This window comes from Mobula hypostoma, chromosome 1 (genome assembly GCF_963921235.1).
Source record: "Mobula hypostoma chromosome 1, sMobHyp1.1, whole genome shotgun sequence".
NCBI lineage: Eukaryota > Metazoa > Chordata > Chondrichthyes > Myliobatiformes > Myliobatidae > Mobula > Mobula hypostoma.
The window spans coordinates 151043750-151059408 of NC_086097.1; positions in this window are offsets into that span (position 1 = coordinate 151043750).

The window sequence follows — 15659 nt, forward strand, 5'->3', positions numbered from 1 at the left end:
TATAGTGGACTGCTTGAACTTAAATATTACTTCTTCATGAGTTCTTTTGCAATTTCATCCTTTCAGACAAGTGCAGAGCATGCCAACATTCTGCTGATTTGCACCAAGTACCCCTTAGCCCCTTCGTGTTGGCATGGCGAGATTTGGAGGAAAATCAGGAAACTATACAATGTTCCCACTTGTGGGGGTCAAGATTTTATAGAGTGATGAGTGCCTGGAATATGCTGCCAGGGCAAATGTGCTGAGGTGATTAAAAGCCTCTTTAGACTGGCACTTGAATTTGCAGCGAATGGAGAGATATGGATATTGACCAGGCAGAAGGGATTAGTTTAGTTAGGCTTTTAATTACTAGATTCATTAATTCAGCAGCACATTGTGGGCCCAAAGGCCTGGTCCTGTGTTGTCTGTTCTCTTTTCTATGTTCTATGATATTTGACTTCTGCTTGAATCTATCAACATAATAAATAATTTGTCTGAACTAATCACTAATTTTTCATCAAGCCTTTTTCATGCAGTAATGCCAATTTAAGCATGATGACAATGTGGAAATATCCAATATGTTACCGCAGCAGTTTCAATGCCCCCTGGACACAGAGTCGCTCTGCATTATACATGATGATCCAGGAAGAATTCTTGGATAACATGATCCTGTCTGCCTGTGTCTGTTTCAGCTCTGCTATGGGATCTCTGAGGTTTTGGTATAATTATCAGTTATTATTAAATGACTGCACAGGCATTTGAAATAAAAGAAAAACAAATGATTGTACAAAACCATTTAATTAGCTTGACCTTTTATCTGCATTTTCAGGACCTCTCCCTTCTGCAACCACCCATCCTTGCACCAACATGAAGCTATGACTTCTCTCCAATTAAAAATAATACCCTTCTACATGCATTTCAGATTAAAAGCTTTGAAGCTCAAATAGTATTTCAATTGGCGTGAATACTAATTGTGTCTTTAATTATAGTTAAATCTATTCTAGTAAATTTTATTAGAAAAGGATTCTGCAGATGTTGGAAATCTTGAGCAACACACACACACACACACACACACACACACACACACACAAAGCTGGAGGAACTCAGCAGGCAAGGCAGAATCTACGGAAAAGAGGAACAAACAGTCCGTGCCCCTTCACCTCGAGGTAGGCCTACAATGAAGAAGTTTGATTCTCCTCAGTAAGACTCCCTCTCACTGCTAACCCTCAGTGGTCTCTCATGCTCTCTGCCTGCCAGCTTGTTCTCCTTCCCTCCTCCTCACCCCCCATCCTGTTCTGGCTTCGCCCCCTTCCTTTCTAGTGCTGATTAAGGGTCACATCCCAAACATTAACTGTTTATTCCTCTCCATAGATGCTGAGTTCCTCCAGCATTTTGTGTGAGTGGATAATTAGAAAGGGAGGTACTGTAGTTGCTTAATGGCAGAGAGCAGCTGTAGGAGAAGGTTAGCTGAAGCAGCGAGTTTAATTTTTAATTAAAAAAGATCTTCATTGTATTTCTTTAATAAACAGGGCATTGGAGAACAGGGAGGCGTTTTACACAGTCCACCCATAATATTTTTCATTAGTTTGGGAAGCGTAGGCTAGAGCTCTGTGTGAGTTAATACCCTGGAGGAATGAAGGTGCTTAGCACCAGAAACCAGTTAATTTGAGAAGGGAGACTGAAAGCAGTATACATAAATAAAGTGTTGCTCAGCTCACTTCAACCTGCGTTGCTGGGAGGAAATAATGAACCCATATTTTATGTTTCCCCCTTCATGAGAGATGGAAATTTCTCTCCCTTTTCACTACATAGATGCCGACCAAGACAGTTCTACATCACCTTCATCCAAACAGACATTCTGCATGTCGAGACTAAATAGTGTTTAATATTCAAAAGGAGAACCTTACCTGTTGTCTTCAGGTAAGTAATCTCTACATCAGTGACAACAATCAGTATTCACAATCTTATCTCTATATTTTTATCCTCTTCCCACTTCACTCTGCAGCCCCACAGCAATATCAGCTCAGATTTGATAACAGTACAAACCATGAATTTGAGTCTAGGATCCTGTGGTCTCAATAATTTTGAACTCACAGGAGAGTGTGTTTATCTGTGAAACCACTGGCTTTATTTTTGGCAGTAAATTTTATATTTAATGGCGAAGACCTGCAGTTATATAGATTTTCATGACCTCGGGATGTTCCTCAGTGCCAATGAAATACGTTTGGATATAGTTTTTATTGTAAAGAAGGCTACAGATTTGCAGCACAGAGGAGGTTATTTGATCCATAGAGTCTGTACTGGCTCACCATTAACAGCACAAACAGTCTCATTTTCCTGTTCTATCTATGTCACCTTTCAAACTTACTTCAATGCACTATTTAATAGGATATAATGCCTGGATGAACAAGTGGTATGACTGTTGTGGCAGGGCTCAAATATACCAGACCAATGTAGATTTAAAAGCAAAACTCACAGAAAATACAACAAAGTAGGACACATACAAAAAGCATGTTGGGCAGACAAAAATAAATGGACTGCACAGGTAAGACAAAAAGCTAAAAAGTCAAGTTGCAGTTTCAAAAACAGCACTAATCTTCATGCTGCTGATGGAAAATATGATAATCATGAAAGTGACACAGGACTGAGTAGCCTTGAGATTTGCAATGTGCAAACCGAAAATAGACAAGCAGAAGTGAATGGTAAATTAATTAAAAGGAAATTAGACACTGGTTCGGCTGTTCCAGTCATTCCATAAAATGAGTTTTAATAGAATTTCAAAGATGCTGAACTGAAGCCTGCAGATATCCAACTAAGAACTTCTACCAGAGAAAAGATAACTCCTGTGTGAATGATATTCATAACAGTGAAACACAACAACCAACAAGTCACACTGGGCTTGTTTGTGGTAAAACCAGGAGGGCCAGTATTGTGAGGGCATGAATAATGAGACAACTACAGCTTGATCGGAGATCCATCCATGCCACCTCCCCTGCAAAGGAGTCAACTGACAGCGAATTAAGAAAGGTACTGGGTGATGCCACAGCAGTGTTCAAGTATGACACTGGAAAAGTCAAACATATCAAGGATAAAATAGTGTCCAATGAAAATGCCACACCCATGTTTTGCAAATCCCATCCCATTCCTTATACCATCTGTGATTGATCGCCAGTGGACTAGATTGCATGGGGCTGAAGGAATTCTTTCGAAGGTTGAGTGGAGCCCATACACAGCACTAATGGTCCCAGTAGACAACAAGAATAGGTCTGCCATCATCTGTGGTGATTTTAAGATCACCATCAAGTTGAGGTGATTCAATATTGAGTTGGAGTTTGTGGTTGAGCAGGGAGGAGTGTTATGTATTTAATATTTCAGTAATATTGCAAGTACATTGTTTGATTAAGCATTCTTTATTTAAATAATTCATTACAGGTTGAATGTAAAGGTACATGAAAGGCACATGAATGGTACATGAACCGTCATATCATGTATACATGTGTGCCCTTGCTTAAGGTAAAAATGACGTTAGACTCACATTGCCAGCTCCCTTATTTTCCTTTTAATTAGATCTTTTGTTTTGGAATTACAGAATATACCAAGGTGGGTTTGACGTTGCTGTGTGAACAGACTAGACCCATATTCTCTTGAGATTAGAAGTACTGGGGAGATCTACCAGCTTCATACAGTTCGATACATAGAGGATGTTTCCCCTGGCTAAGGAATCTAGTATCAACAGTCTAGTGTTTCAGAACAAGGGTAGAGCATTAAGTACAAAATCAGGGAGAAATATTTTTGGTAGTAAAACTATGCACTTCTCTACACTGGAGTGTTATGGAGACTCAGATGTCAATATGTTTCTGGATATTAAGGGAATCAAGGAATGCAGGGATAAGTACAGAAAATGTTACATTTTGTGGAGAATTCCTCCACTGGCCACATACCTGTAAAAGTAAAGTGGGTGATAATAAGTTAGGAGTCTGGTTGACTTCTGTTGCTATTGTTATTTTCAGAAACTTCCCTAGAAATAAATATTGGATGACTTATAAAGTGTGTTGCTGACGTAAAATTACTATTTCACACTACCACAGGAAGTCAAGATCTAATATGTCAGGTGCAGAAGTGTTAAGTCTGCTGGACGTATTTGAACTTGAGCTACATTAACACCACTGCATTTTCTATCAATTTTCCATCTCACTGTAATATTTCAAAATTCCCAAATTCAATCTTAGTTGCCTGTTTTTTCAGAATTTGGCAAAAGAAGTTTGTGAAGGAACTCTCCCAGGCATCTAACAATTATATCAAACACCCTGAGCTTAGTAAACATGAACAAAACATGCATGAACCTCAAATGCTGAAAAAATCTCTGTACTGCAAAGTGCTGCAGGACATTCCTTCAATGTCCTTCTCTTTGAATGATGCTAGTAATTCCCACTGATTAAATTTGCATTAAGAGCATAGGCCCAAGAATCTCTTTTCACTGATTATTTTATGCTGTCCAATTCTTTAACAACCATTTAATTTCTCAGTGGTAAAGACAAAGCTAAGCATGCTGGAAAACAATACATTGAAAGTACATTGCAAGTCTGTAAGATGATTAGAGAGAAAACTGAGTTCCAGTGTATCTATTCAGTTCTAATAAATTACCAGATTCTTTAAGGTGAATGAAAAGAAAAACTAGCTCTGGATCACCAATGTAAGACTTTGCATTTACATAGACCTTCATCATCTTACAGTCACAAAGGAAAATAACTAAAGACAGATTCTCAAAACCACAAAACCTACTCAAAAATATTAGAAATGCAAATCTAGCTTACTGAAGAAAAATATGCTGACATTTGATTTGTCTTCCTAATTTTCATTAAAGCAGGTGAGATTATTCTGTTCATATGAATCATGGTTGCACACAAACTAATAGACAGCTCATTTGGAAACCTGATTTCATGCCTGCATAATTAAAAGGAGGGACCCATCTATGTCCCTGTTTGGGAACAAGTAGGAGAACAAATCATGTAGAAATTGGATTCTGTTCTTTGCTGAATGGAATCCAAAGTGTAAATACAGAATTTAAAGTCAAAATCACATTCGGCTCCTTTTAAAGTTAATTTATTGCAGGAATTAATACAAACAAACGCTGATCGTAAAACTTACTGGCTTTTATGCTAACAACAGGAATTCTGCAGACGCTGGAAATTCAAGCAACACATATCAAAGTTGCTGGTGAACGCAGCAGGCCAGGCAGCATCTCTAGGAAGAGGTACAGTCGACGTTTCAGGCTGAGACCCTTCGTCAGGACTAACTGAAGGAAGAGTTAGTAAGAGATTTGAAAGTGAAAAGGGGAGGGGGAGATCCAAAATGATTGAAAGTGGGAGGGGGAGGGGGAGATTGGATCTCCCCCTCCCCCTCCCACTTTCAAATCTCTTACTAGCTCTTCCTTCAGTTAGTCCTGACGAAGGGTCTCAGCCTGAAACGTCGAATGTACCTCTTCCTAGAGATGCTGCCTGGCCTGCTGCGTTCACCAGCAACTTTGATGTGTTTGGCTTTTATGCTGATATTTAATCCACAGATTGAGCATTATCTTCATAAAATTATGCACTCAGGAACAATAGCACATTCTCCTGCAGCAGCACACATTACATTATTCCAGTTATCCTTTCGGTGTATGAGATCATCACTGACATGTCCAGTATTTACTGCCCATCCTTAGGTGACTGAACTGAGGGGATTGTTAGTCCATTTCAAAAGATATTTATGAGTCAACCACAATGTTGAGTGTGGTGGGGTCACAGATTGCCAAAAATGAAAGTGCACACCTCTAGAAGTACATATGGGTAAGCAAGCAGTGCTTTCTTTTTCTGATTGTGTTTCCTTGTAAATAATGTGTACAATCTTATTTTTTTTTTGCTTTTCTTGTAAATGCTTCTTACATGATGCGGTGTGTCAGTGAAGCTGCTGCAAGTAATTTTTTTTTATTGCACCTGTGCATACATGTACTTGTGCATATGACAAAAGAACTGAAATTTGACTTTAAGTATAATCCATTCCCTTCGCTGAAGAACATTAGCGAACCAAAATATACTTACAAAAGTCCTGTAGCTTCAAGATTATTACTTATACCAGCTAGTCCTTTCCAGGTTATCGAGTTAATCACATTTAAATTTCTAGGCTGTTGTTATGGGATTCAAATTCATCTCTCTGGATCAAGACACTGATCTCTCTTATTGGCAATCTTTAGCACTTTATATGATGGAAGAAATGCTGTATATGGTAAATTAAAGAAGCAAAAGGAAGATGAGAAATTTTGTGAAGCAATGAAGATAAGAACTGAAGAAATGATTTTGAGAAAGATATTGATAAGTGGTAGTAAGCTTAAGATGTATCTGGGAAGATGGTTTGAGAGGAATTCTTCCATTAAGAATTGGGGAATTTCAATCAAATTTTGCCAGGTTGCAACATTAAAGTGTAAAATTTAAAATTTCATCTGACCCATAAGACCATAAGACCCACTTTACATTAGATCAGAGTATTCCCTGTACTGGAATTTTGGATGAGGTTAATCAGAGGGATTAATTGAAAGGGAGTCAACAAATACTACACTAGTAAACTGGTAATGATATGGACATGGACAGATTTTATACTTCTATTGTGAAATATTTAACAAGATGTGATTCTGCTTGTGGGGGAGATGGACAGAAGAGAGTTTTTGTGAGGAAAATGGAATAGGTAGAGTAGTACAGATGTTATGCTGGACAGGTAACTAGCACATGTTGAAGAATAATGTATATACACAAGGTTTCTTTTCTGAAATTTTGTAATAGTTTACTTTTTTTTCCAAATCTCATACCTACACATTTAGTTTGTCTTCTCTTGACTTTACTGTATATAGCAGTATTCTTGAGGTCTGAGATAAGAACAGAAAATGCTGGAAAGGCTCAGCAATTCAGGCAGTGTTAGTGGATAGGGAAACCAATTATCACTTCAGGTCAATGCCCTTTGTCAAGATGGGGAAGTTTGCACAAAGATGCAGGGAGTGTTGAGGAGGAAAGGACAACATTGAGGGATTATCACTGAATGGGTAAAGCCAGTGTTGGCATGAGGATAAGTTATAAATTAAATTAGCTGGTTAAAGAGCTACAAAGAGCAGTTAGGAAATTAGAATCCAAGTCAAAGTTCAAAGTTCAAAGGAAATTTATTATCAAAGTACATATATGTCTCCATATACAATCCTGAGGTTTGTTTTCTTGTGGGCATACTCAGTAAATCCAATATCCATAATAGATTCAGTGGAAGACCACACCCAACAAAGCAGACAAACAACGTGCAAAAGACAACAAACTGTGCAAATACAAACGGAAAAAATAAATAATAATAATAAATATCGCGAACACGAGATGAAGAGTCCTTGAAAGCGAGTCCATAGGTTGCAAAAACATTTCAGTGATGGGCAAATAAAGTTGAATGAAGTTATCCCCTCTGGTTGAAAATCTTGATGTCTGAGAGGTAATAACTGTTCCAAAACGTGGAAATGTACATCCTGAGTCTCCTGTACCTTCTTCCTGATGGCAGTAGTGAGAAGAGAACATGATTTGGGTGGTGAGCTTCCCTGATTATGGGTGCAGCTTTCCTGCGACAACGCTCTGTGTGGATGAGCTTAATGGTGGGGAGGGCCTTATCCATGATGGATTGGGCCTTATCCACTAATTTTTGTAGGATTTTTCATTCAACAGCAATGGTGATGCAGCCAGTCAATATACTCTCCACCACACATCTATAGAAGTTTGTCAAAGTTTTAGATGTCATGCTGAACCTTTGCAAGCTTGTAAGGAAATGGAGGCAATGCCATGCTTTTTTTCATAGAAGGAGAAGAGAAGAAAGCCCTTAACTCTGAGTGGAGTCATTGGGACGCTGTCATGACGGCGTTTTTTAAGCAGGCTTTCTTATTTTTATGAGGCCAAGTTGCTAGCTCGACGGTCAACCCAGCATGGATGGAAAGTGTGCAAGGAAGCCGGCTAGATTTGAACCCTGGAGTCTTTGCTCCGAAGTCTGGCACTGATGTCACTACAGCTTTTTTTCATAATTGCACTTAAATGCAAGGCCCAGGACCGGTCCTCTGAAATGGTAACACTGAGGAATTTAAAGTCGCTGACCCTCTGAATCAGCTAAAACTGTTGAATCAGGTTTAATATCACTAGCGTATGTCATGAGATCTATTGTTTTCTGGCAGTTGTGCACTGCAATACATAAAAATATAAAAAAATATAAATTGCAATAAGAAATATTTATATATACAGTGAGTACATGGGTTCATTGTCCTTTCAGAAATCTGATGGCAGGGGGAAGAAGCTGTTCCTCAAACATTGAATGTGTGTCTTCAGGCTCCTGTATTCCTTCCTTGTTGGTAGCAATAATTAGACAACGTTGTGAACACTGATGGAGGATAGTAGATGGAATGAAGTCCAAGTGAATCGCTGTTTCATGTGAAGTGACTGCTTGGGTCCATGGGTGGTGGGAACAGATGAGATGATAAAGGAATAAGTTTGCACAAGGTAGAGCCATAAGGAGGTTCACTGGTCCTCCAGATTTGGGGGTTCAGCTAACAACCCTGACTGCTAAAACAGAACTGTTACAGAAACAGCAATGAAGAATCTTTCTACCTCTGAGTATGACAGTATTCCTGAGTCTCCACCTAGAACTTCCCGCCGCTGCCTGTAAGGAGATTATTGTATGTTCTCCTCGTGACCACATAGGTTTCATCATGTAGGTGTTCCAGTTTCCTCCCACAGTCCAAAAATGTACTGGTTGATAGGTTAATTGGACATTGTAAATTGTCCCGTGATTAAACTCAGATTAAAAATCGGGAGATTACTGGGCAGTGTGTAAGAGCCATAAAATGGGGAAATCAATGTTATGCCAGAGATATCCAACAATGTTGATGCCTTTGTCATCAACATTGACATAAGCATTCCTGGGGTCTGAATTTTAAGCCTTGCAAAGATTTTGTGGTGTTTCTTCCAAAAATTTAATAATATTTAATGGACAATGCTACTCCTTGAAAGTGCCATGTTTTAAATGAATGATGCAGTAACTCAGCCATTTGAAAAAGAATTACTGTGGCTCAGTTAGTTACTGTATTTGTTACATTTTGTCAAAAGAAAGTAAAATATCAGCAATATTTAACAAAATAACCTACTTGTAAAGTTACAAGGGTTTGTCTCTGTCCAAATGAAATAATGAAGTTATCTAATTGCTCTCACTTAACTCAAACATGACACCTCAGTATTATTGATGCAAGTTATTTTGTAAATTGAAACTACTAATTAGCATTTGGATCTATTCCCACAATGGTGCTTATCTGTGTCTTGCCCAAGTCTCTGACAAATCTGTCTGATAAATCCCTTGCAGAGATAACCAAGAGGGAAGATGAGGAAGATGAGGGTAGGGTGGTGAATGTTGTCTAAGGGGACTTAAGCAAGGATTTTGACTGGATCCCTCATGGCATACACACCTAGGAGGTTAGATCACACGGGATCCGGGGAAGATAGCTGACTGGATTCATATTTAGCTTATTGCTAGTGTGATGGTATTGGGTTTGCTGACGGTGAAGTTCTGAACTCAAACAAAAATCTTCAGCCCTATCTGATATAGATAACTACTGGTCCTCTCATTAAGGGGAGGTTATACTGTAGCCACCTACTTATCAAAGAATAAATTACTTCCCTGTTTATCCTCCATGGCGAGTTTAGCTGCCAGTACTCACTATCTGAGTAGTAGTCCTTCCCTCCCTGTCAAGGAGGAGATGATTTCAGAGAGTGAAATAGTTTAAACACATCCATTAATTTTTAGTGGAACACATTTAAATTGAGTTAACATTCTTAAAACATATTTAAAACTCAGAGAGAATTTCTATCTTATAAAAGATATCTAAATTAAAAATGATTTCTAAAACACAAAGGATTTCCAAAAAACAGGTACAATTCCTATAAGACATCCCAATGATTTGCAGACAAATGAATCTTCTGTCACAGAAATTGAAGGCAGAGGAATAGATTCTTGTCAAATTGATTTTTCTTGTTGTTTCTTGACCATTACTAACAAGCCAGACTGCTCTTTTACATGTACACTGTTCTTTGCTATTTGGTGTCTTCACATGCATGTAATAATTTTTCAGATACTTTTTCACACAGATCATCCAAAAGCTTCTGGGGACAGATATCACAAACAGCAAAATTTAATGCTGTGAAGCCTGACTCTCCGAGTACACAAATATCCCAACTATTGATAGATCAGCTATTTGATGTTCTAAGTGATAGTATCCATCTGGTCTGCAATAGCTGTTTTGCTGCAATTACTGTCTTACACTGTATCTCTTGAGCAATATGCTCTGTGCAGTGGGCCAGCAGCCTATGGACGGTTCTATTTGCTGGCAAAGCTTTCCTTTTAACTTCAGAGAGATTATTGCTTGCAATTTACATTAAGAACTGATGACTGGCTCCCGTTTATGTCAAGAAGCTGAACAAAGAACTTTGGATGAAAGTTTAACTCACTCTAAGCAACTCTTTAATCTCTAGAAGGATCAGCTGCTGTTAGAAATCTGAGCTTGGTAAAAAGGCCCCCAGCCTTGGACAGTGAAAATCCCTCACACGAGGAAGCTGACAGTACTGGTTGAGAGTTGTTTCTCGGACTGTGTCCAGTGGTGTGTCAATGCTGAGATTCTTGGTGTTTGTAATTTATATGAAAGATTTGGATGTGAATTTGCAAAGCATGATTAATAAGTTTGCAATTAATACTAAAATAGGTAGTATTGTGGATTGTATAGAAAACAATGAAAATAACAGGGGGATCAGCTAGAGATATGAGTTGTGGACTAGCAAATGTCTTTCAATCCAGATTAATGTGAGATATTGCACTTTGGGAGATCAAATCAGGGTGGGACTTGTACAGTGAATGGTAGGGCTCTGGGGAGTGTTATGGAATGAAGGGACCTAGGAGTGCAAATTCCAAGTTCAAAATAAATTTATTATCAAAATATATATGTGTCACCATACACAACCCTGAGATTCATTTTCTTGCAGGCATTCATAGGAATCCAAGAGACACAATAGAATCATTAAGAGTCTGCCCACAACAGGATGGAAAAACAATCAATGTGCATAAGAAAACAAACTGTGCAAATACAAAATTAAAAAGAAAAAAATAATAATAATGATAATAAATGAGCAATAAATATGAAGGGCATGAGATGGAGAGTCCTTGAAAGTAAGTCCATAGATTGTTGGAACATTTCAGTGATGGGTCAAGTGAAGTTGAGTGAAGTTATCCCTTCTGGTTCAAGAACCTGATGGCTGAGGGGTTATATCAGTTCCTGAACCTGGTTGTGTGGGTGTTGAGGTTCCTGTACATTTTTCCTGATGACAGCAGTGAGAAGAGAGCGTGCCCTGGATGGTAGTGCATAGTTCATTGAAATAAGCTTCACAGGAAGAATGTGTTTGACATGTTAGTCTTCAACGATCAGGGTATTCAGTATAGGAGTTGGGAAGTTATGATGCAGTTGTACAAGTCATTGGTGAGGCTGCATTTGACGTATTGTGTACAGTTTTGGTAACTCTGTTACAGGAAAGGTTCTATACTACTGTTGGTTATGCTGCTGGTATTTAGGAGAGCAATGGAAGTCCTCCATCTCTGGCGGTGTTCAGAGTTTCCTTTATCATGTCAGCAGCTTGGTTTTCACTACTGTCAGTCATGCAATTCCTGGGTGCAGGCTCAGGAATATCGTCGTACTCAGAAGTAGAAGGTTTCTTCAAAACTGTAACAGTTTTCTTTTACCATTCAGGGCTGTTGGCCCTGAGCTGAACCCACAAAAGCTGGAGGACTAGTGGACCACACTTAGTCTGGCCTCTACCCTTTGATCTGTTGGCGTGACCCTATCAAGAACTAACGCATGAAGCTGTGACTCCAGCCAACATAGCTCTCCAGGTCATTGAGGCTCACAAGCCTCCAAACCCTATGACAAGGTTGAGGTCCTCTCGGAGGATAGAAAAGAAATCATTAAACTAAAAAGAGTGCAGAAAAGATTCAGCAGAATGTTGCCTGGGCTTGGGAGCCAGAGTTATAAGGAGAGGTTGTGTAGCTAGGGCTTTATTCCTTCGAACGTAGGAGACCTAGGGATGAGTTGATAGAGGTTTTTAAAATCAAGAGTGATATAGACAGGATGAAAGCACATAGTCTTTTCTGATATAATGCATTTTCCCATGTTGGAAGTAGTAAAAGCAAGGGGGCATGGGTTTGCGATCAGAGGTGAGATATTTAAAAGGCAGAGCAGGGAAACTCCTTCACACAAAAGCTGATGTGTATTTGGAATGAACAGCCAGAATTATACCAGTGGCTAAGAAGAATAATGTGAGCTGCCTTAATAACTATTGCCAGGTAACTCTCACATCTACAGTGATAAAATGCTTTGAGAGGTTGGCTATGACTCGACTGAACTCCTGCCTCAGCAAGGGCCTGGACCCATTGCAATTTGCCTATTGCCACATTAAGTCAATGGCAGACACAACCTCAATGGCTCTTCACACGGCTTTAGACCACCAGGACAACACAAACACCTACATCAGGATGCTGTTCATCAACTATAGCTCAGCATTTAATACCATCATTCCCACAATCCTGATTGAGAAGTTACAGAACCTGGGCCTCTGTAGTCTCTCGACTTCTTAACTGGAAGACCACAATCTGAGCGGATTGGTGATAACATATCCTCTTCGCTGACGATCAGCACTGGTATACCTCAGGGGTGTGGCTTACCCTTGACTGTGTGGCTAGGCATAGCTCAAATACCATCTATAAATTTGCTGATGATACAACCATTGTTAGTAGAATCTCAGATGGAGATGAGAGGGGGTCAGGAGCGGGATATGCCAACTAGTGGAGTGGTGTCGCAGCAACAACCTTGTACTCAACATCAGTAAAATGAAAGAGCTGATTGTGGACTTCGGGAAGGGTAAGACGAAGAACACATACCAATCCTCACAGAGGGATCAGAAGTGGAGAGAGTGAGCAGTTTCAAGTTCCTGGGTGTCAAGATCTCTGAGGATCTAACCTGGTCCCAACATATCAATGCAGTTATAAAGAAGTCAAGACAGTGGCTATACTTTATTAGGAGTTTGAAAAGATTTGATATGTCAACAAATATGCTTAAAAACTTGTACAGATGTACCGTGGAGAGCATTCTGACAGGCTGCATCACTGTCTGGTATGGAGGGGCTACTGCACAGGACCGAAAGAAGCTGCAGAGGGTTGTAAATTTAGTCAGTTCCATCTGAGGTACTAGCCTACAAAGTACTCAGGATATCATCAGGGAGCAGTGTCTCTGAAAGGCAGCGTCCATTATTAATGACCTCCAGCACCCATTTTACCATTTTTCACTGTTACCATCAGGTAAGAGATACAGAAGCCTGAAAGTACACACTCAGCAATTCAGGAACAGCTTCTTCCCCTCTGCCATCCAATTCCCAAATGGACATTGAACCCGTGAACACTACCTCATTTTTTAAATATACGTTTGTATATTATTTCTGTTTTTGCATGATTTTTAATTAATTCAGTATACATATACTGTCATTGATTTACTTATTTATTTATTATTATTATTATTATTTTACTTCTTTTCTCTTCTTCTATATTATGTATTGCATCGAACTGTTGCTGCTAAGTTAACAAATTCCACGACACATGGCGGTATTAACAAACCCGATTCTGATTCTGAAATAGTGGTTGAGGCAGGTGCATTAGCAATGTTTAAAAGCCATCCAGATAAGTATATAGATTGTAGAGGTTTAGAGGGCTATAGGCCAAATGTAGGCAGATGGGGCTCGCTTGCTGTGCAGCACAATCAGCATATATAGATTGAGCCAAAGTGCCTCTGTCCTTCCTGTAGTGCGATCAATCAAGCTGAGTAACCTAAGGGGTTGTTTATTGGTGTGTGGCTGTAGAGGTCGACTCGGGATCTACATAGTCTGGTGCAGAGTGGACACGAGTAAGTGGCGGCTGTGGTTAGTGGTTGAGTTTTCGGTTGTTCATTCTCTCCTTTTGCAGCTGCTGCTTGTTCTCAGTGGCAAAGCAGAGGTCACTCACATGTAGTGCAACTCCCTCTCAAACAGATCTCCTACAGGTGTGTCTGTTAAGAGGAATGCCCTTCCCAGTTTTTGGATGTAATGTTGAATTTCCTAAGGCTGATTTTGATGTTATTTTTGAAGCATTTCCTTTGCTCACCAAGGGCTTGCTGACTTTCCTTCAACTGGGAGTAAGGGATCTGTTTGGGGGGAGATGCGAGTGAGGCATTCATATGGCATGACCTAACCATCAGAGTTGGTGATGTTTTATCATGGTGGGGATACTGTTCATGTTGTCCTCCTCCAGGACACTGGTGTTAGTGTGTCTGTCCTTCCAGATGATCATCAAATTCTTTCATGAAGTTCTTTGGTGGTACTTGTCCCAGGGCTGTCAGGTGTCTGCTGTAGGTGGTCCATGACTCAGCTCTACACAGTAGTATAGGACGGACAACTACTCTATTGACCAAAAGTTTTGTTTGGACCTGTAAGTCAGTCTTCAAAGCCCTTTTCCTTAAACTTGCATAGACTCCACTGGCACTACTCAGGTGGTAGTTGATCCCTGACGTTGATTTCATTGTCTACTTTTAAGGAGAAAATGCTGACAAGGTAGAGGAAGTGATCTACATTTTCAAGGCCGATATCATCAAATCTTATGGAGGACTGGATAAATGGCTGGTTGGACAATGGCTTTTATGGGACCTGTATCTTCTTTACATTAAAAACAAGTCCCTGAATTCCATATGCTTTGGGAAAAGCTTTCAGAATAAACTGGTCTTCTTCAAAGTGTGTTGCATTGGCATTGTGTTCTGCACACTGAAGCTCCATGATAGTGATGGTGTTGACCTTGCTCTTGGCCTTGAGCCTGTTGAGGTTGAAAAGCCTGCTGTCCATTCCATACATGATTGGAATTCCTTGTGGCAGGTCTTGACCAATGAGGTGAAGGATGATAGCAATAAAGATGGCAAATAGGGTGGGTACAATGATGAAGCTCTGTTTGACCCCCGTCTTGGCAGTGAAGAGTTCTGACTCAGGCCCACTATCACTGAGTATTGTGGCCGATATCCCATCATAGCCTCAGTTTTCATAAGTACTTGTCAGGACATCCAGAGAGCTTGGTGGCCTACTGTCTCAAATGCCTTTGTCAATCTATGAAAGCGAAGTTCAAGGATTGCCTTTGTTCATGGCATTTTCCTATAAATGGTATGCTGTGAAGGTCATGCCCATAGTACCTCTGGGTGGGTGGAAACAACACTATGATTCCTCAGATAATGGTAGAAATCTACTGACAAGGATATGTGTGAGCACTTTGCCTGTTGTTGACCAGGAGGGAGATCCCTCTGCAATTACCAAACTTGGCGTTGTCTCCCTACTTGAATATGGTCACTATTAGAGCATCCTTGCCTGAGCTCTGAGAACAGGAGTTCCTTTTCCCAGACATTCATGAGCAAGGCGTGTGGAGCAGACTTGATGGGCCAAATGGCCTAATTCTGCTCCTATATCCTATATCTATATCTTGCGTCTCACGGTATGTGGCGCAGTGGTGCTGGCCCACCTTCCTTGAAAATCTGTGCTGGG